Source organism: Acyrthosiphon pisum, chromosome A2 (genome assembly GCF_005508785.2).
Source record: "Acyrthosiphon pisum isolate AL4f chromosome A2, pea_aphid_22Mar2018_4r6ur, whole genome shotgun sequence".
Taxonomy (NCBI): Eukaryota; Metazoa; Arthropoda; class Insecta; order Hemiptera; family Aphididae; genus Acyrthosiphon; species Acyrthosiphon pisum.
In genome coordinates this window covers 46,674,667-46,698,309 of record NC_042495.1, presented here as the reverse complement: position 1 = coordinate 46,698,309, position 23,643 = coordinate 46,674,667, and the positions used below count along the sequence as shown (strand labels likewise).

The 23,643-nt window shown below is 25.9% G+C and overlaps 1 long non-coding RNA gene across 1 annotated transcript in view; it reads left to right on the top strand.

Annotated features, from left to right (window-relative positions):
* LOC115034095 overlaps positions 1–19,400 on the top strand; it is a 37,684-nt gene extending 18,284 nt beyond the window's left edge. The window contains exon 3 of the long non-coding RNA XR_003839489.1: positions 19,069–19,400. This is a non-coding gene — a long non-coding RNA (uncharacterized LOC115034095). The remainder of the gene's footprint in view (positions 1–19,068) is intronic.
* The last annotated feature ends 4,243 nt before the right edge of the window (positions 19,401–23,643 follow it).

Here is a 23,643-nt window from a genome sequence, read left to right as displayed (position 1 = left end):
TCTATAAAGTTATTGTACTACTGTCGATTTCCACCAATCGTTTATTGAAAAATAACAATTCTGCAAAGATTTTCTAACTTAAAATTGTCTTCATGTGTGTCAAGCTATATCGTCATAACTGTAATAGAAACCCATTTACGAACAATGAATGTATACATATTATATATAATATATGCTATATATTATTAAATACAAATATCGTCTTTCATTAAATTATTGATGGCTAACTAATGTATAGTGCTGATGTATAATATTTCTATTTATTTATTTATTTGTATATTCGTGCTTAAGTATTGTGTTTGCGTTAAGTTCATTTTATCAAAGGGTTTTTATATAACTATAAAGGTATATGACTATTAAATTGGAAGCGTTTTTAAATGTAACATCAGACAAAATGGGATTTTTTTAATGGGCAAAAATTGATTGAAATCGTACTTATTCATACGTATGATGTGTATTAATTTGTTAGGCAGCGCTCATAAAACATTATTTATTTATTTATTTTTATGATTAAAAAATAAATAACATATTAATATTTACGTCGATAACTATTATAGGAATAAAACTTTAATCACATAATATTAGAAAAAATAATCTACAAGTATTTCATGTAATTTTATGAAGATCTTGAATAAATAAAACGTCTATAAATAAATTGTTGTGTTTGGTGTTTTAAACGATCAAATTATCTTTAAAGCGAGGAAAAATGAAAACAACAGGATGACTAAATTAAAATTAGTTTTTAATTAATTTTATAGTTACCTATTTAATGAATATATTTTGTTTCAGTTTAATTACAATTAAAGTATTAACTAATCAACATCTTATTTATATAGGTATGGTTTAAATTACTCGTACTTTTAATTTTTATAATTATATATTTGAGATCAATATTACTAGATGTTTAACTAACGGTTAGTTATCTCAAACTCGGGTTTTTTTTTTTTTTTTTTTGTATTCTTACTTTTAACTACAGAGGTTATTAGGTAAAATTACATTATTACTAAAACTCAGGTTTCTTAAAATATTAAAATACACTAACTACAAGTAAGTATTTATATTTTCATTTTCATTTAAGCTACACATAAAAATAATGCTAATTTATAATTTTAAATGACGTAATCAATATCTATGTTATTACTTATTTCACCAGTCGATAATTTTATTTTAAATTAAATTGTTTAAAAATACAAATTATGAAACATTTTTGGTTTTTGCCCCCAATGGCTTTTGTGACATTTGTGAATGTACTATAATAAATATAAAAATAACTTAGAATCTTTTCCCCGATTCCCTAGTATTATTGTGACGATAAATTCAACGTGATTTATTCATGTAAAAGTGTAATATAAGAAATAGCAATAGCAATAAATTATATATTTATATTTTAACATGAGATTATTACCAAAAAAAAAATGTAACTTGGTAACTTCTGATTTAAAAGTGTGGTCTTATATAGTTATATTAATAATTAAGTTTGGTTTTTGGATTATTTTCTCCAATAATTTATTTTAACGCAATCAAAATGCAATGAGTTAACACATATACATTTAATATTAACGTATTATTTTACAAAGACTTTAAAAAAAAAAATATTTTCTTTTGAATAATTATAACTGGTTTATTACTTTCTATAAATATTCGATATGTCAAATAGGTATTCACTACATAATTATTTGAGCCTAAATAAAAAACAAAGAAAATGATTTTCTACGGATTTTCTACGGTTGTACGGGGTAAACTATCTAACATAATTTACATGGCTTACATTCGGTGATCGGGTGTTGGTGTAAATATTCTTTTTCAGTATGTAATTCATTTGTAATGTCTTAGGAGTTAGGACTGTATTAATAATATACCATTTAAATATTCTTTTTGTATTCGACATTTTAACCTAAAAAAAAAATAGGCCATGACTCAATATTCATAATATGATATACTGGATACATTATATTGATCAAGTTCTAACTTCTATAGTATGTAATACACACCATTTTTGTTACGTACAATTTAAATATATTTTAGATATTGGTTGGGGTAATAAATGTATTGATTTTACAAAAATGTATGTTTTTTGTGTACCTATGTATACATGACTCACAGACAAAATGCTTCAATATTCGGTACTTTTGGGAGGTCGAAATTGAAAATTCAATGTACCTACTTTCCCAAATAATAAAGGAAAAAACATAATGAAAAACGGAAATTTGTGTGCAAAAACAGTTTTTGACAATATCCATTTTCATATTTTATTGTAATTCAAAAACAAATAACCATAAATACTTAAAATATTCACCAAATGTTTATATTAGCATTTTGTATACATGAATTATTTTTAGACACGATAAATTTTCGATTTTTTTTGTTGTAGAAATTTGAGGTTAAAATCTGGAAAAAATAACAGTTTTAATTCATTTGTTGGAATTCAAAAATATTATTTTTTGGGATTTGAAAATTTTACGTATATTATTATATGTTATATAAACAATGATATTTTCCAAACATTTAAATTAATTTTAAGTTATGCCCATTTTATACCACGAACCTACGATTCTACCGTAAGGTGATAACAAATTATATAAATATTAATAATAAATGCACTGTTTTTGGGAAAAATAAATTAGTCGATCTACCGTCATAGGTATTAATAGTAAATTAAATTACCTTAGTAGAAATTAAAAAAAAAAAATGAAATACACTTTGTAATTGTATAAGCTCATATTATAGCTTGTGACCGTCTTCTCTCAGAATCGTTTTTCGTATGCAATATGATTTACTCAATGACAAGATACGCACTCGACACCTACAAACTCTATAGCACATCGGTAACTTACTTTTCCTCTTTATATAATATATAAATATTGGTTTTCTTTAAAGAAAATAAGGAATGACTTACTATAAAATCGCAATTGAGTGACAGATATTTGATGCGAACTTACTTGGAATACCGTTCATTGATCCTATTTAAAGGGTATTAAATTTGTAACCCATGAAAACTATACTATTTTGTTACGTTTTAATGGTTAAAATGCAGGCTCAACAACATGCATCAACACATATACATATATACAGTCAATTATGGTGGAAAACGGAAAAGTCGATGGCTCTTATAAATGTATTAAGTTATACAAACTTTGCGCTTTATGGCCCACGGACAGAATTTCTTCAAACACGTGTTTATTCGTCACAGACATATTACGATCAACTAAGAATACTTCGGCCAACAGTTAGAAACATTCCTTGAATCTATTTCAACAAATTTTAAGGAAACTTTTTTGAGAAAAAACTAGTTTTGGTAAGTGTAGCTAGGTACTTTTGCAATGTTTCATATTATATTTTAAAATAGTGAGTTATAATATAATCTATTCAAATTGTACAAAATAATATTATGACTACTGACATTGATGTCGATAAAATAATTTTATTAAATTCAAAGAAGCTTAAAAAATGGATGGAACAAATAATAATTTTACGAGTTATAGTTTACATATAGTATAATATGGAATGTAAAATGCCTAATAATGTATCCAATATTTTGCTTAAGATTATTAATGCAATTTTAAAAATACAATTTGGTGATTTTATTCTTGTATTAATATTCACCGTCAATTTTTAGATTCTGAGCGGAGTGAGGGTCTAGTGGTTTTACAATGATGTTTTTTTTTTTTTTTATCCTGTATACAAAATTTCTACAAGAAGGAGTGCTTCGATTTCAACATATAGTTTCTTATCTTTTAGCAAATTGGATCAAGATGGTACTTTAGAGGTGTCATTTTTAGATTTCATCAATAGTTATTTAATGCCACAGGAAAAACCACCGAAAAATTACGAAAAATCTCTAAAAATGGGATTTTAATTTCTAACGCTTTGTTTATCACCATAGAAACGAATAAAAAATTATAATGTTATACTATTAATTCAACTTAAAGGCTATAATAAATAATAAAAATTTAAAAATCCAGACTGATAAATCGTGTCCGCTCAGAATCTTTTTTCTTATGCAATGATATTATATCATTGAATTATAGTTTAATACAATCCATTATACATTGACTCACCTAGGTGAGTTACAGCTGTAACCTACTGTACAGCAGAGTGACATCCACTTAACAGGTTTTATTTTACTAAGACTAGTGTTGAATTATTATTTATTTGATGCGTTATATGATAACGATAAGCAATTCTCGTACAAAAAATGGTAAGCTAGACGCGGGTATCGATCTGCTGTACATTAGGTGTCGAGTGGGTCACTGTAATGGATGAGTTAAATTAGAATCCAATGATATATCATTGGTACAGAATATGAATAACGATGCTGAGAAGAGACCGTCTGTCATCGTATATCATAAAATATATTTCATGATACTATATTTTTTGATATTGCCGTTAAAATAATTTGTTTTACTATTAGTGTAATACTAATAGTAAGGTAGGTTGATTTATTTTTTGCCGAAAACATCGCGGTTTATTATATTATTTATATTTATATTATACTGGCTGGTCCCGAGCACTTCGGTGGCTTGTAAAAATTACAACTTTAAAAAAAAACTAAGGCTGTTGAACATCTTTTGGGTGCAACCCAGTCCCCCCGGTAGGCAATCCGACTACCTCGGATCACGGACAACGTGCGACAGCATATCCAGTAGGCAATGTATAAACAAATTATAATTAAACAATCTATAAACAAAAATTTCCACCGTAAATCTCAAAATTCCCGTTTAAGCACCTCCCTGGGTTGGATCTACCGGGTCCAATTGTGAATATAAATCATCCCGGAATCACTTAAACACACACAAAAAATGTCATCAAAATTGTTCCAGCTGTTAAAAATCTCTTTGAATAATAATAATAATTTAAAAAAAAGAATTATTATTATTAAAACCAATAGCAACCATTTATAAAAAATCATTTCCTTTGTATCAAATCCCTGTTATTGGACCTCCCCGGGTCGGACATACCCTTTTTAAATTAGCCTATCTTCTTCCCAGAGATCTAATCTATCTCTGTACCAAATGTCATCGAAATCGGATGAACGGTTTAAGAATGCGTGAAGGACATTCCTACACACAGACACACAAACATTCATTTTTATATACATAGATTCTATTTGGGTCAATACAACCAGACCGCTTTATGTAGAACAGTGTGAAATAAAATAAAAACAGTGTGGTATAAAATATAGGCAATAGCTTAAAATGAATCTAAATATATTGATTAAATGTCATTGCCTATAGTAAAATTTACAATAAACGTTAAAGTTGTTGGTCTCTAGGCATAGTGTTTGTTGTACATACTTTTTAAATAGTATATGGGCAATTTATGAGTAACCATGAGTTAATTACATAAAAAAAAATAATATCGATTTGTCAAATACTGGTTTTGCGTAAAAATTCCCATTTTCTTTAATTTATTTTTGTTTCCCAATCGTTTTGAAAAGTACTATACATTTTTTACTTTTGACCCATAAATTACCAACTATTTCCAATTTTCTACCAGAAACAACCATCATAGTTGAAAACTTATACATTTTTACTGCTTCAAAAGGTGGACACAAAAACATAAAAAATAAAAACACATACATCATTGTAAAATCAATACATTCATCGCTTCGCTTAGAATCTGAAATAACCTTTGTATTAGATTCTTTAATAATTAATATGTATAACGAACATAATTATTATCCAATTTTATTTTGAGTAAACAAACCAGGTTTAGTTATTAATGAAGGTTCATTAAAATTTTAAAATTATATTTACATGTTGGTAACTTAATTATTACTTACTGTCCATAGACTATATTATTATAACATAAACAGTCACTAAAACAAATATATCAAGCTAAGAATTAAAATATTAAGCTTTAAAACTTTTTAAAATAATACTAAAAATATTTTATTGGTAGTGGTAGTTTATTTTTAGTTTATAATATGTCTAAACTTTTTATCAACCTATCATAAATAAAAAAAATAGAACGGAAACGTTTGGTAATAAAACCTTGGTAAAAAATTGAATGATATCTTTTTTTTTAAATAATAAAATACGTAGTTGTAACTTCTAAGTAACACGAGGAAAAAACTATTTTAAAAATTCAGTTAAAATACACTATAATAAACTATTCATCTGATTTTACTTGTTTCTTTGTTGTAAATTTCTAGTATGGTTAAAAAGAAATTTTGATTTTTAAAAATCAAATATATTTTTTTTTTTTAGTTCATTAAGGTATTTTATTTTATATATTTTATTGTGCAGTATTTTGTTCTATAAATACAAATATAAATCGATAATTTTGTTCTATTGTTTGCATTAAATAAATAATTATATTTTAATAAGCAAATAATTGTATATTATAAAACGCAATAACACTAGTTGTGGTTATGTATTCTCTCGTTATACTACTTTTTATATTTATTAAATGTCACGCGCTTAACTAACTCAATTAGTCATTGTATACTTTTAAATTTTTAGACATACAACTAGCAATGATAGGTACATGAATAAATTCTTCAATAGTTAAATTAATAATGAATTAGTAATGATTCATTACTAATGAACAATATGAAGAACAACACTTGAACATACATAATTTATTGTTAGTTGATGACAACAATAGGTATCTAGCATTTAAAATGTACTTACCAATAATAACCAGTGTTGGGTAAATTACTTTTAAAAAGTAATGGAATTATGTTACTCGTTACTTCACATATTTTTATTTAAATTACACTTGCGTTACCTAAAATTATTTTTATCACGTTACGTTACTTTTTCATAAATTAAGTAGTGCGCGGTAGTGCGTTACAAATAACGTTACTTTTTTTTTTAATCTCTGATAACAGTTATCATTTTTTTTTTAACCATATTCAATTCATAATATGATATATTTTACAATATATTTTAGACCTACTATCTAGTGATATCTAGTGTACAACATTTAAAATAATATGTAAATGTACAATTATCATTCATCTCACCTATTAATTATTATTTATTATATGGCTAGGTAAAATAGGTACCTATATAGTTAAATTTAATTGTAAACATTTAAACTCAAACTACACATGTCTCTAATACTAAATACAACAATAAGGCAAGTTATTTTCTAATAAACAAGTGAAACTAAGTGATACAGTGTAATATTGGTAATCGTATGGTATTCCTATGATATTTGTAAATCGTATTAATTTATATTAATATGTATAACATTTATACTACATGTCTATATACTATATAGTATTAATTGGAAATAGTGACTACAGTCTGGTAAGGTATTAACATCGAGGTAACCGGTAGGTAGGTATATCAGTTTTAAATTCGTACCTATAGCCATACAGCCATATAGGTTATTTTGATAGCCGATAGGTGGCTTACTCATAAGTCGTAAATCATAATTCGTTTTAATTAAATTTTATTTTTAAGCCGAACTCTTTTCTTTCTGATAATGAAAGTAATAACATTAATTCCTGGAATGTTTAATAATATTGTTAACTATTATCGGAATCAAAAGTAAATAAAATTGATTTTTAATTTTTCTGGAATATCTTATTAGCTTATTTTTGTACTACATTCAAAACTATTATTTTAATAAGTAACGTGGGAAATAACGCATTAGTGCGTTACTTCATAGAAATTACTTTTAAAAAGTAATTGCGTTACAATTGCGTTACTGTAAGTAAAATGTAATGAAATTACTGCTGCGTTACTGAAAAAGTAATTGCGTTACAGTAATTTGTAATTTGCGTTACGTTACTACCCAACACTGATAATAACAAACAAACAAAAATAAACTTTGTATTTTGAATTTTTTTGTACACGACTCACCGTTAGTATAGCATCTGTTTAAAATTAGAAAATGTTCAATATTATGCAGTTATGCAGAAATCAGTGTATAAGTGTTTTAGTATGTTTGTAGGATATTTACCGACCTGTATTAAACAGTATAGGTACCTACAACGACCATGATATTAATTGATAGGGATACATTTGCGAGTGTTATATTTTATGCTCTTCTACATTATACCTATCAAATCATTTGCCTGTTAGTTTGTTGTCAATATTTTTTCATCTTGAAATACTTTGATTAAACGCATTGTGATTTAAGCATCAGTTATAATATTTTGATTCTTGAAAATAAGACAAATTCGACGATTGCAACGGTACTATGAATGCGATATTTCATTGCTTTTTGTGTTAAATTTACCATGTTTCCGCGGGTATATCATATCATATCTTACACCAGTTTTTTTTATCGTGCACAATGCGACACAATTTATTTATACAAAAATGAATACTTTATCTCCAACACCTACGAATAAAATGAATATAGTGTAGATACGAATTTATGAATAAATGAAATTGTATTCTATGGCCGTACTGAATTTTTTTATAAAAATAATATAAGCTTTATTTTAGGGTGACAAGTTATATTAACGTTATGGAATTAATCGTTATTTTTTATGTGTTTGTTATATCATAAGACACATAACAATGAATACGATATTGATTAAAACCATGTATGTAAATAGCAAAAGATAGTTTGCAAATACTGCTCATACTCATGCATATTTCATGAATTTTGATTTTCATCATAAAAGTTAACAATAAAAAAAGAATGGTGACAGAGCGAATATTTGAGTAGACAAATTCGTTATAGTTATTGAAAGTTAATATTTGTCGAGTAATTTTATTTGGGAAAACAAAACAATAAATTCTTCTTTGCAACTATTTTCATACATAACACTAACACAATACTAACTTTATTTAAACTTTAAAGCTAGATTAACCCAATTTTAATAATATTTATAGCTTATATGAATGACTGCTGTCCCACCCGGCGTTGCGTGGGAAAAAGTAACCTGAGGTGAAAACCGAGATTTTTTTACATTGGCCATATTATAAGTTCAAGGACTCAAAAACGCATTAATTTGATATATTATTATGTATTTTCAAGATTTTCTATTGATTATTTCCCGGTTTCACACGTGTGCAGTGGTAAATCAATGGTGATAAAATATAGCCTATATTAGTATAGCTTTGTAGTCGAAAAAATGTTTACACGGTGTATCTAAAATAGTATAGAGGTCATAGTTGATTATCCCGGAATTTTAGCAGCAATGGATTTATAAATATAAATTTTAAATTTAAATCTTAAACTTATATCAAAATTTGATTTTAATTTATAATATTATATTTGCTCGGGAAAGAAAATTGCGATTAATTAACTCCTTTTAGATGTAATTTGCTGCGGAAGTAAAATCATATTATATTTCAATTTTTAGCCTCCCGCGTGGCGTTGCCAATGAGATTTGCCTGTGATCACGTGGACAGTATATTATCAGGTGGGCAAGGACCCAGTGAGGTGCGTTATAAAATATAACGTATATTAATAGGTACCTATATAGCTTTACAGTTAAAAAAAATAGTATTGAAGTCATAGTTGATCATCCCGGATTTTTAGGAGTATTTAATACTTGTATATTAATATATTTTGTGGGTTATATATATAGATGTATATCAGTTTTAGACTTTAGTGTATATTAGTTCACGGACAAATCGGCGTAGTTGTACCTGGTGAAATAATTCGACCTAGATGGACAACCGCAAGTCGTGGATAGGAATTAGCACTTGTTATATTTTTTAACGTGGTTTAAACTACTTTTGACTTTTCTGACATTTCTAAAAACAATCTCTGAGATTTTCCTCAAATCCAATTTAGTAGTTTTTGAGTATATAAGCTACATATTACATACATTTGATTTTAAGATATAGTTTATTTATTCGAGGCCATGGGTGCCACAATTTGATGCATGCTTGTACTTGATCTGCCAAGTAACTAATGGCAATCATTTATATACAAAATAATAATATAATAATGCTAAATTTTATATAGCTTATCACTATTCACTATTATAACTAGCAACCAAGGGCAACCATTAATAAACAAAAAAACAGTTTCAATTTCAACAGTGAATTTTAAGATCCCTGTTTGACCACCTCTTTAAAATGCGATTGTCAGAAAATCTTTTATTATTGCACATCTAGATCAGTAGAGGAACCACTATTCCAAATATCAAGTTCGTACGTTTTGTATCCTTTCTTAGCGGACGCCTACGTCATAATAGCTATCTGTATCCCAAATTTTAGCCAGATCTGTCCAGTAGTTTGGGCACATTGATACATCAGGTTACTGATAGCTAAAACAATAATAATAGTTAGGTAATATTTAAGTCTGTATAATAAGGTTATTATAGAGATAATTAAATATGTACCTAGGTTTAGAATAAAGTTACTTTTATTGCAATCACATCCAAAATTAATTTTACATTTTAATTCAATTTATGTAAATGGAACCATGCAAAATTGATAGAAGAATCTTGCAACAACCATTACCTACTTAATCTGAACGTTTAGTTAATATTTTTGGAATCATTTTTAAAAAGCAGGTAAGTGGATGTCACTCTGCTGTACAATAGGTTACAAGTGGGTCATTGTATAATGGATTGTAATAGACTTGAATTCAATGATATAATATCATTGTATAAGAAAAACGATTCTGAGCGGAGATGTTTTGTCTGTTTGGATATTTTATATTGTTATTATTTATTATAGCATGTAGGAGTTGAATTAATATTATAATATTATAATTTTTTATTCGTTTCTATGGTGATAAATAAAGCGTTAGAAATTAAAATCCCATTTTTAGAGTTTTTTGTAATTTTTCGGTGGTTTTTCCCGTGACATTAAATAACTCTTGATAAAATCGAAAAATGACCTATTTAAAGTACCATCTTGATCCAATTTTCTAAAAGATAAGATACTATATGTGGAAATCGAAGGATTTATTCTGGTAGAAATTTTGTACACAGGATATATAAAAAAAAAAAAAAAACACCATTGTAAAACCAATAGCTTCCTCGCTCCGCTCAGTATCTAAAAAAAATGGTGGAGGGCCTAGAAATATAATACACTTTTTTATCAAGAAATAAGAATATGTTTAAACTTCTAAAGTGTCGTGATCGAATGATCTAAATAATTGTTTTATCCAAATATAAAATGTAATTGGATATAAGCATAAAAAATATCATTATTTATAAGCATAGTAAAAATTATATCGATTAGTCACCTGTCTGATTTATAAACCATTGTCATAACGGTAGTTCTATAAACTATAATATTGTATATTAAATATTATTATAAATAAATTTATTATTTTTCTATATCTCAATTTTTATTCTGTTAACTTTATAACTATAATAGTAACATAATAATATAGAGTAATGTAATCTCATCTAAATGAAAGTACTGTATTTATAAGAAATCGGCCTTGAAGATGGGTAATTATACCTATAAATTATTGCATTCTATATGGAGCTTTGCAAAAATTGTATTTACTTCCATTTATTTAAAGTTAAAAATCTTTTTCCCTCTTGTACAAAAAAATGTCCACGGCTTGTCAGTATAGTTTTTCATTACGCTTAGTAAAATTATATTAAAAGAATTAATATCATCTCGATTTGAATTGGATTAGGTATTCAAGGACGTCACATGAAACTTGTTGAGTACGATTTCGTTTATCTAAAAATTTGTCCTTATAATAAGATAATACAAAAAGTAAGTAGGTAACGTATTTCATTAAACTAAAAATCTATAGTTGAGACACAATATCTTAAATATGTATATTGTATAATAATATTATGTAACTTCAATTTAAATCTTCTTTGTTGTATAAGACGTGTTATATTGTATTACAATTATTTAATATCTGAACATTAAAATATGAATATAAAACATATCTTTTTCTAAATAAAATGCATAAAATGCATGAAATCAAAATTTTTTAATATGGAATTCTAGTAATTTGTTAGATTCATAATTAAATCAGGCTTAAAAATAATGAATGACGAGAATTCGACTATATATTTGTTGTAATCAAAATAATTTACATTTTTTATTTTTATAAGAAATATACAATCTATACAATTAAGCACAATAAGTATATTGTATATGTGAGAAAGGGAATAAAAATAAAATTATTAGGGTTGCGTGAAGAAGGAGCCAATTTATTTAATTTTTTTAAATATAATTTTGTTTATAATATGCTTCTGGTTTTCTGAATTATTTATTTTTTGTTCGTGATTTTGTTCATTTAAATTATACTAAACTTTATTCTCCTTGAGTCATTAAAACGTGAGAGATTTTTAACGACGAACTTCTAAAGTATGTATATCAATAAACTGGAATTAGTAGTTATAAAATATAACTTTTTCAAATTTAAATTTGTTCGATTCATTCATTATTCCAGTTTAATTGATAATTTGCGTTTATTTTACTCAACATTTTGTCGACCATTTAATCAATTGGATACTCACAATGGTATTTTTGGACTGCGCAAACTTGTTACTAAATATGTCATCTAAGGATATCTAACACCATGTTATTTTATCCTAGTCACTCATCCCATTGAAGGCTTATATTTAGGATAAGACGATTGTAATTTTCGCATGGCTTTGTTAGGACAGTGAGTAATGATGTTAAGGTCTTATATGCGAATTCACCGAATCTACAACATTTTATAGGTACGCGATGTCTTTATTATATATAGGAAGTTAATTAATTAATATATTATCTAAACAATAATGATTATTTCATCAAAATAATTATATTTAACACAGTGGTTGGAAGATTTTGTTTGATTAAGGGTACGATAAATGCTTACTGTTATGATAATATTATTATTAATAAATAAATAAATTCTTTATTAAGAAAGATTCCTTAAGACAAATATTTAACTAGCTACGATAAATTTTTATATTAAAATAATACCTATACTAAAAGTAAATTGTTTTCCCAAATACTAAATGTATTTAAATAATATACATAATATAGATGAAGTTATTTGGTGAATACATTTTTTTTTACGTCCTTAATTTCAGTTGTATGTAGTTTTTTTATATTGAACAATTTGCTTCAACATCATTGGTTCTTAGCGTATTATACGTGTTTACATTGTTTTTTTAAATTTTTTTTTAATTACAATTTCTATTTCTCAAAATGTATTGCTAAATAAATATAGATTTTTTTCTCATTGGGATAAATTTACATACCTAGTTTTTCTTATTAATATAATGTAATGTTTTTTTATATAATTTAAGATTAGTCTTGACATATTAGCCACTTGATTCAAATTATTTACAATTCGGTAAATATACGGTTTTCTTTAAATATTTAAGTGAGTCAGTAGGACAGTTAATCTATTCCTAATGCTTGCTGAAGCAATAACATTAGGTTTTCTAGTTTATTGTCAAAACATTTGCTTTCTCAATCTGATATTAAGATTACAGCTTGGAATTGGGATTAACGGATAGAGTAATTCTATAATTATTCCTCTGTAGATTAACGAGGAAAAACGGCACAAGGGAGAGACATTTTCCGCACAGATGACACGTTATATATTAATATAATATTATAGTATTATAATGCAGGGTTCAGCCTTATATTTTGATAATTTGTGATCACAAAGTAATCTTCGATTATAGTCTATAGAAATTAATGTTATCGTTTGCTTTTGCTCCAGTACATTTCAAACTGTATTTCAACGCATTACAAATTATATTTGTATCATAACATGAATCATTCATGTTAAGTTTTGTTTATTTCCGATAGCTATTTACGTCACTAGTAGTTCATTGTCTGACCCATGATTAACCAGTAGTACGTTTATTTGTATAGTTTTCCCTATACATCTAGATGATTCCGAGAAGTATACGTTTAATTAAATTACGAACACTTGATTAAACTGGCTAAAACAAGCTGTATATATCTAAATATCTGGGAGAAATTTCTTTTTCAACATACCTATTTGTTAACCACCCAGTATTATTGTTTACTGCTGTTAATTTAGTCGATACCATTTAGGTTATAAACTTTCATTAATTTTTAAAAGTAATATTCGTATGTAAAGTTTTATCGAAATTCACGGGTGCTTTTGTAACAGCTGTTAATCTGAATATGCGTTCAAATATTTTCATGTATTATATTATATAATATAAATGTCACATGAAGTCTAAAGTTATATTATGCTATAAACCTAATTTTTTATGGTAAATATACATCACATTTAAACGATAAAAAGTATAACGTATTTATTTATTATTAATTGCATTCCGTAGAATATACTAGCTTTACTATGAAGCTGTATTGTAAACAAAAATAATTTTATCTTTATTTTATATTTTATACATTTTTAAAAAATCGTCATCACTTTGTCTTGAACATGAAATACACCAAGTTATTATTTTTAATACATAAAAATCATATGTACTTATTTATTTGTTATAGTAATATTATTCACAATATTTTTTCTGTTTTTGACATGTTTCTGAAAACCAAATATTATATACCTACCTATCAAACTACTAGACGGATATCATTTAAAAAAAAAAAAAACAACAACAAATATAAACGTTTTTGGTTTTGGTACTTCATAAAGAATAGTGTCCATATTTCATTTCATGGTTAAGTACACAGTTATATAAGAACTGATAAAAAGTACCTCTGACGATACTAAATGAACCGTTAAGTCCGTCTGTATTTCAGATACACGACCGTCTAGCGTTTTATCCGGAAGTACATGTAAACGTACAAGTATATCCTGTGTTTGTCCATTCAGACCTGTACACTCATACACTTATATGATCCAATCAATCGGATATATAGTTTGAGATACCTTAGTTGCTCATTTCACAGTGTTGCATCAAAAAATGTTACCTAAAAATCTATTCTACAGGAGTAAAGTGGTTATTGGAACTCCTAAAAATGATTTTTTAATGGATCGAGTGATCAAGTAGAGTTACTTGCCAATATTTTTATAAACGTTTTTTGCCTAAACATAAAATCAAAATTATAATATTAGTTTATTTAAATTATAATTTGATATTGAAAAATATAAAATGTTATGTATCTCAACTTTTTTAAATAATGAGTGTTTAATTGTTATTTTGATTGGTCTATATACTTTATATTATGTAATTATTTAAGAATTAAAACTATTTATAATTTTAATCATATTAAACTTTTAAAATACATTTAACATAAAATATTATTTCATGGAAGTAATTCATTTAACTATTTTATAATATATTGTGTTAATTACGAAAATATGAAGCACTATTTAACTAATATGTAATAATTAATCAAGCAAGCTGTTGACTATTGTAACATTTTCTAACTGTTATTAGTTAAATAAATAATTCATTAATCCAACATCATAGTTGCATAAAACTAATTATTCAAAAATTTGTTTTAATCGATTAAATACAAATATACAACAGTAGCGGTAATTTACATTTTTTTTTTTTTTTTAATTTGGTTGATATAATCTAAGTTTATGAATTGGTCCTACTAATATCCTTGTTGTGAGAAATAGTATGTTGAATCTGGTTTTTTGCTTATTTATCCAATTCCGAAATTTAAATTCTTCATTACCGCTCCACCTAGATTATTTATGTAATAAATTAAAATAAATTGAATAGGTAAAAATATATATGATTAAGTTTTCTATTTTATTATTCAAAAATAATTTTTATCAGTTTTAAATATTAGACTAAATTAAGGATTAGTATAAATTATCAAAAATACATTTTTATTTGTCATCGATGTGAAAAATAATAATTTAAAAAAAAATAATATTTTTAGCGAAAATATCAATTTGATTCCAAATACATATTTAAATATATTGGGAAGTATGAAACAGATAATTTTAATTAAACTTTGTTTATTTCCAATATTTGACGTCACTAGTAATTTATTTTTTTGACCCAATATTAGTCAGTAGTACCTACACGTTTATTTGTAAAGTTTTTCCTATACGTTATAAATTGGGTAAAATAAGCTGTATCTAAATATCTTGGGGAAATATCCTTTTCACGTCTTTGTTTATTACCAGGTATTATTGCTTACTGCTGAATTGTTAATTTAGTTGATATCGTTTAGATTATAAACTTTCATTAATACATTATATGAATTTGTCAAAGGTATTATGGTTACCTATTTCATAAGACTACGGTTTATCATTTGAAGTAATAATAAATCCACAGTTTTAAGTAGTTGGCAATTGACATCTATCTGAGTCATATACAAACGGCTTTAAATAATATCGGCTTTGGCCCTTTTAAATTTATTACATTAAAATAAAATAGGTACCTATTTTAACGCTCGTATATTATTGGCTATTGAAACTGATTCTAAACTATGCAGTAGTGTGATGCGTACGAAATGTTCTCTGATGTGAGCTAATGTATTTAGTAGAAGTTATATTTATAACCTATATATAATATTTACTCACTAAAGGGACAAATATTGGATGGATATCGTTAACTGCTCAATTATTGGGACCTCTGATATTGTAGTATATTGTGTAATGGAATAGTATGCATTAACCGAAGAGCTTCAGTGAGTTGCAATGAGTTAATTATAATGAGTAAATCTAATATCAAATCGATGGTTTATTAATATCCTAATATCGTTCTACGTTGTTTATAATTAATCAATTTAGACTTATAATCCATATGATGTCAAGTATGCCATTAGAGAGAGATGGATAGATAGAGAGAGAGAGAGTGAGAGAGAGATAACAATCGATATGGTTTTATGATTATTATACAATTGTTATAAGAAATTAGTTAGGGTTTTTTATACAAAAACTAAGATATATAGATAAAATGATTAAAAATTATAACGCCATAAAGGTTACTAAAAATTAATCCTTTGTACATTTTGTATTTTTGTTTTTATAATGTAAGTTGGTATCTATAAATAAATGGCATAGTTTGAATATTATAGTATGTGCGTTTTGAGTACCTTTTGTTTATTAAAACTAAATTTGTTTCCCATGAAACAAAAGTTTATTATAATGTTTAAAATTAGTATCTAAATCCTGATTTACTGTAAAAAGTATTGCGTTTACAATTATTTGAATGCTGGAATGTCTTCTAAAAAAATATTTTATAGGTTATAAAATTATAGTTTATACACTTAAAATGAGCATACATATTTTTAACCACATATTTCAAATTTAAAAAAAAAAAAATGGTAAGTACCTACGTTACTGCAGGATATTCAAGATGAAGTTAAGTTCGATTTTTCCATATTGATGAATATTGTTCAACCGTAATATATACGTTAACATTATAAATATAAGTTTAACATTATTTTTGTTCTAAAACTTTAAAACATTTTTTTTTTTAATAACCAATTAAAATCATAAACCTTTAGAATAATTGTGTTATTGTTGAGTAATAAACATGACAAATAAATAAACATATTATATTGAATTTAAAATATGACAAAGAAAGTGTTTGTATATTATATATTTGTGTTTATAAACTAATTTATATCTTTATAAAGACGTGTTTTTTTTTCATTTTCACTACCACAGCCTTTAAAATGTTGTCATGTAAACACAGTTGTTATCGTTACATAATGTAATGAGAAATATATATATGAGGGTATGCTACTTCCAGTACCCATTGTGAGTTATATTTATCACTACCTACCTATCATATAGTGGTAAACGATCCTAAAAAAAGTTGAAAGATAAGTTTAAAGTATTCAAAACATAAACATTATTTGTAATAATTGAAGAACAATAAATTAGAAAGAATGTTAACAAGTTTTATCGATCCGTTATGTACAATGTTTGCAAAGTGGCATTTTGTTACTCATGATTTTCCAATTATCTCATTAAAGGAGAGTGAAGTAATGACATTTGTTCTTTTTTCAGGAAAGTGATTTTATACTTATAAACACAGAACAGATAAACATAGATACACATAGATACACATAGATACACTTTTAAGTACACACATACACAATAGCACATACTCAAGTTTTTGTTTCAATTGAAATGTTACGCCTTCAGACAATAAATCTGAGTTAATTGCTTCCTCTTGTATGGCTGTTGCTACTACAGCCACCACTGCCATTGCTGACGATTTCGTTTGGAGAGTCCATTTACAATTTGAAACAATAGAAAATGAGAGGAGGTGGAAAAAGAGAAGGAGAGAGAGAGAGAGAGAGAGAGAGAGAGAGAGAGAGCGAACGAGCGGTAGCCGACAGTGTAAAGTTTTCGATAAGTTCTGAGCTGGGTTTCAAAAATGTCTGACATTCTCTCGACCATCCGTTCGTTCATCCATACAGCTTTACTTTACCTCCACCAAACCACGATCGGTAGCTGGAATGGGGTAGAGGTAACGACACCCGTGGCCCCCAGTTTGCCACCATTGTAATATTTATTATTTGGACTCCGGAGCCAAGAACCGTAATAATAAATGGTTTTTTTGCCGTCCTACATTTACTTGGCAACCGGGAAAGATAAAGTTTGTTTTTCTTCAATCCAGTACTCTCCAGCCATTACCTATCTGCCGTTATAATCCTGGTTAGTCACACCGTCACCGATGAAAATGTTTATTATTCTAACGTGTATATTTTCAAGTTTCATTACCACGTATTATCACAAATATTAAGATTATCACGTCATTAGACTCTGGCGCCTGGAGGGTTTCGATCTTAATTAAATGCAGATAAATAAGTATTTTCGCTGTGCAGTAGACGGTACTCACTATGCCACTGTTTGTATTTTATCGTCTCAATGGAAACCGTAGGAACCTAATGTGCATACAAATTCCCAATATGATATTTATTATTTTTAAGAATTTTATAATTAAAAATGTTATAACTTATAGTATAATGTATAACATAATATTATAATGTAATATAAATGTTATACTATAATGTACCCATCTCTATGCATATTTAATTTAAATTATAAAACTATATAAGTCTATTCACGATCAATTTGAATAGTATACTTTTTACTCCAGGTCGTAACATATTTGAATTATCACATTTTTATAATTAAATTGCATTACGATACTATAACTCATGATATTATTGTAAATTTGAAAGTAAGAAATTGTATAAAATACACAATATATATATATAATTATATAAAATATACAATTGCATTATTCATTGTACATATTAATATTAAAAACTATTTTTTATTTATTTTCAGTAAAATGCTTTGGCCGTAAATCTTTTGTATTGAAGACTTGAAATGCTTGTCAGGTGAGTCATATATATAATAAATACTATTAGTTTAATTTCAGGGACCAATTATGAATAAAACTTATGAACTAAGTGAAACTAAGTAACTCAGTTTTATAGTTGAAATGTTTAATGTTTTAATACTGTTATAGAAGTGAATTAAAGATATAAATTGTAACAGTTAGAGTTGTAATTACGAGTTATAAAATAAGATATTTAAAAAAAAATACGTACTATATTTTTCAAATGAAAAATATCATGATTGATTACATTTTTTCAACTGAGAAACCTTATCGTTTACCACGTTAACGTTTTTATGTCAACCTACTTCAACCTTTAAAAATTGATAGTTATTTTTATGGTTAAAGTTTGGATACAAAGATTTTTAAATTCATTTACGAAAAATATTCTTAAATACATTTTTTAATTTTGTAGTAATTATTAAATTAATTTTAAAACTTTCATAGTACGAATATAAATATGAAAACATTATAATATAATATTAAAAAGTCTAAATAATAACTTTTGTCGAAAGCACAAGTTTTACGTTTTAGTTGTTTTTGCAAGATATTTTATTGTTATTTTTCTCCAAAATTGTATAGAATGTTTAAAGTAGTTAATATTATACTATATAAAACTTTATTGTTAAAAAATGTTATACATCAGGTATTACATTATATAAAGATTTTAGTATTATTATTAAGATTATTATTTTTTAAAGTTATTTATGTTTTTTAAATAGCTTCTGAACCATTTAATTTTAGGTTATAAATCTGTGAATTACAATAGAACCTACCTATATGCAAATGAAAAAAAAAACTGTTAACATTTCTTATACAACTATAATTATTTGTGTACCATGAATATGAATTTACTCGAATGATACAATTCATGAACAATTAAAAAACTGCTATAATTACATTTTCATAGATTAAATCTCTCTTTTTTATATATATAAATACCTCTCAGCGGCTAAGGTTATTGGCATTTCCAAAAATATATTGAATTTTATAATTTATACAAAAAAAAAAATAATGTATTGATACATGAAAGCCTTTCATTTAAAGGGTTATATGTTAATTTGATGATTAAATCTCTGTTTATAAAAACAAATGCTTTATATATTTATCATATCAAAGGAAAAAATATGGTTTGATTTTCTTTATAACAAGCTAAGTACTAAATATTATTATAAATCCATTCTTTTTTCAAAATCTCTAAACCATAAAATTAAGTAAACAAAGTACTTTTACAAAGCTTATCACAGAAACAACAAATTATGCTGTGGAGTTTAAGTAAAATTATTTATGAATAATATAAGCAGACAAGTTTTTTTTTTTCATTTTAAGAATAATTTACAAATTTTGAAGTTGAGATACTAATAATCAATTTTAAACGTAAGTTATATCATGTAGGTATGTTAAATAAATGCATGCATAATTTATTCGCTTATGGTAGTTAATTTTTATACCATTTTAAAATCGAATTTACGATATCTGTTGAATATTGATGTGAAATTTTAATTTACATCATGTTATTAAATTATAATACTTATAAATTGACGAACGTACCAAAGTATCGTCTTCGTACACCTACTATAATAGGCTAATCGCAAAATCATCTTAGAAGCGATAATTAACGTCTTGGTGATTTGTTCGTGCCATTCGAGGTATCCGCACTGGTCTTCGTACCCTAAGTTGTCACCTTACCATATTATTTATGGGTGTTTTCTGTCAAACACGTCTTGTGCTAATGGTGGTTTGACAATTATTTTCGACTATGTCAGATAAATTTGCTTCGACTGAATTATTCAATCAAATCGAATAACAAGTCTGAAATAATATTAATATTAGGTAATACAATTGCGATCGCATATTATGGTCTATAAATAATAATTATTTTACCAAATTATTATAATATTAACTGATGATACATTTGAAAAAAATTTGATTATTCAATTAAATTTAAACTTTCAATATAGAATAAGACAGTTAACTCGTACAATGTTATCTCTGATTATTATTTTTTCATGACATTAATGCCATCATGCTATCATGAATACCACAATAATTTTTAAAAACTATAGAAACATTTTAGATTTAACTAAACATTATAACTATAGTTGAACTCTTACAAACCATGAACTCAAGTTAATAAATATATATGTATACAAAAATGTTTCTGAATATTCTTATAGAGAAAAGTTGGCAAGTGACATTAATGTTATTATCACGGTCGACCAATTGGTAGAGATTTTAAAAGCATCTTGAGTCTATTACTTACTTCTTAGTTACATTACTTTTATACTCATCATACTTTTAAGATACAATCCACTTTTTAGTATCAAATAAAGTTTTAATTTATTCGATTTGAGAGCACAGTAAATCAACAATATTGTTCAAAGATATAATGAAAACAGAGATGATTAACTGATTATTTCAATAAAAAATATTTATTCTATGCTGTAACACGATTGAGCACATTTGAAAGCTCATAGTTTTATGTGACATCGACAAACTTTCTTATTTATACAATATACCTACACTATATACTTTTTTCGTTAGTTCTTATAAAATGATGGTTATTATCGTTAATTTATGATTGTATATAATAATTTGATAATTTATTATTAAGGACATTTACTAACTATAAATTCTAATAAATTCTACCTAAAGCATGGTAAAAAAAATGTTCTTTTTTTAAATTGTATATCTATGGAATTATAGTTTATTGCGTTGTGTTGAAATACGTTTAGAAACCGGGAATTTAGCACGTTCGCAGAGTGAGTTTTTCTAACTTGTTTGTTCTTGTTTTCTATTTATTTTTAAATTATACTTTGCAATTATTAATAATCAGTTATTTTAATTGTATTAGTTATCAATTAAATCATGATAACAAAGTAAAACCGAAGAACTATTTAGTATTAAGTATCTAGTATTAGGTAATTTTTTTTATTGCAAATTTTTTTAATATTAGAAAAAATATTTATAATATAGGTACCTATCTAAATATTTTTTCTTTTCTATTTATAAGATCTATTTTTGAGTGTTGTTTAATTTTTAGGGGGATATTTATGAGTATACGTTGAGCCGTATTTTATTTGTTAAAAAGGATTATTTTTCAAATGCCTTGTTATCTGAGTTTTGGTATGGTAACCTTGTATAAATATTAAGTTGAAGAAATTTATTAAAAGAATTTTAAAACATTTTTATCTTTTAAATGTTAAATTTTTTTATTTTAATTACTTATTTAAAATGTGTGATATGAAACTCCTTAAAAACATCTTACCTACAAACTATAATATAATATATTTTAAGGGGATTTTGTACCTAAAAAAAAAAAAATGCTGTTATCGAATCATATAAAATGTAATAAGACACGGCTCTACCATTATTATCGTTTCCATGACATTCGTGAAATCAAGTTTTTATGTTCTACACTCCACAATCAAAACGTTGAGCACGTACAATGATACGTTTGGCTCGATCAGCAATCAAATGGGATTTCCCTATCCAACGGTTGACGCTGTCGGACCTTATGATAAAACGACATATATCCCTCTGGTCCTTTGACCATAAAGACTTAATAACTTGTGGGTTTCAAACATATATTTTCTACGAGATAATAGCCTTCAAATGCGTCTAAATCCTAAAAGCACCACTTCGATCACCCTTTTCCCCTACCATTCAGTAAGCACGGCAGTTTTCACAGTGAGCGTTTTATTTGTCCTGAATAGCCAATTTTTAGCCCTAACACAAACAGCCTACAAAATGGAAACAGTGCATTATATATGGGTAGAGAACGGCAGGGGTCGTTTAAAATAGCAATGGAAGATTTTTCTCGAGCACAAATCGGGTCATCAATCATGTGTCAACACTGCCCAAAGCTTCAATGCTTAGATTTAGGTGTATTGATATTCCTCTTGCAGCAGCTTAAAATTGGAGAATAAAAATGTTTTATCGATTAAACAAAAGTGAAAATAAATGTATGTATATATTATATATATATAAAAAAAAAAAAAAACAGTCGTTTTTAATTAATTTATATAGTTAGTTGTCTTTGGTGTGCCTACCCTTAAACTATCGCTTTATATACATTTTTTAAGTCGGCAAATAAAAAGTTAAATAATTTCTTAACTATTGGGATACTGTATTATTTAGGCAGTGGTTTCCTAATGCTTATATTTATTATTTCCTTTAATAATATATTTATTTATAATTTGGATTTGGAAGTTATTAGTATAGTTAAGCCTTAAGGACAATATATCACACATATTTAAATTATTTATGCCGTTCAAGTAATACATACTGACTACTGAGGCATTTCATTTTTCAAATCATACTTTTTCATATTAATTATTAAGCAAATTAATTTTAGAAAATGTAAATTTATCCACATTGAAATTAGAACGAGTCGTTTTAGAATTAATTTTGTGTTATGAAGATTCTACGATTAAATAAAATGAAATATATAAAATACGTTTGGAAGATATCGATGTCACAATTATTTGAATATTTTTTGGTGTTGCAGTATGTATATTTAA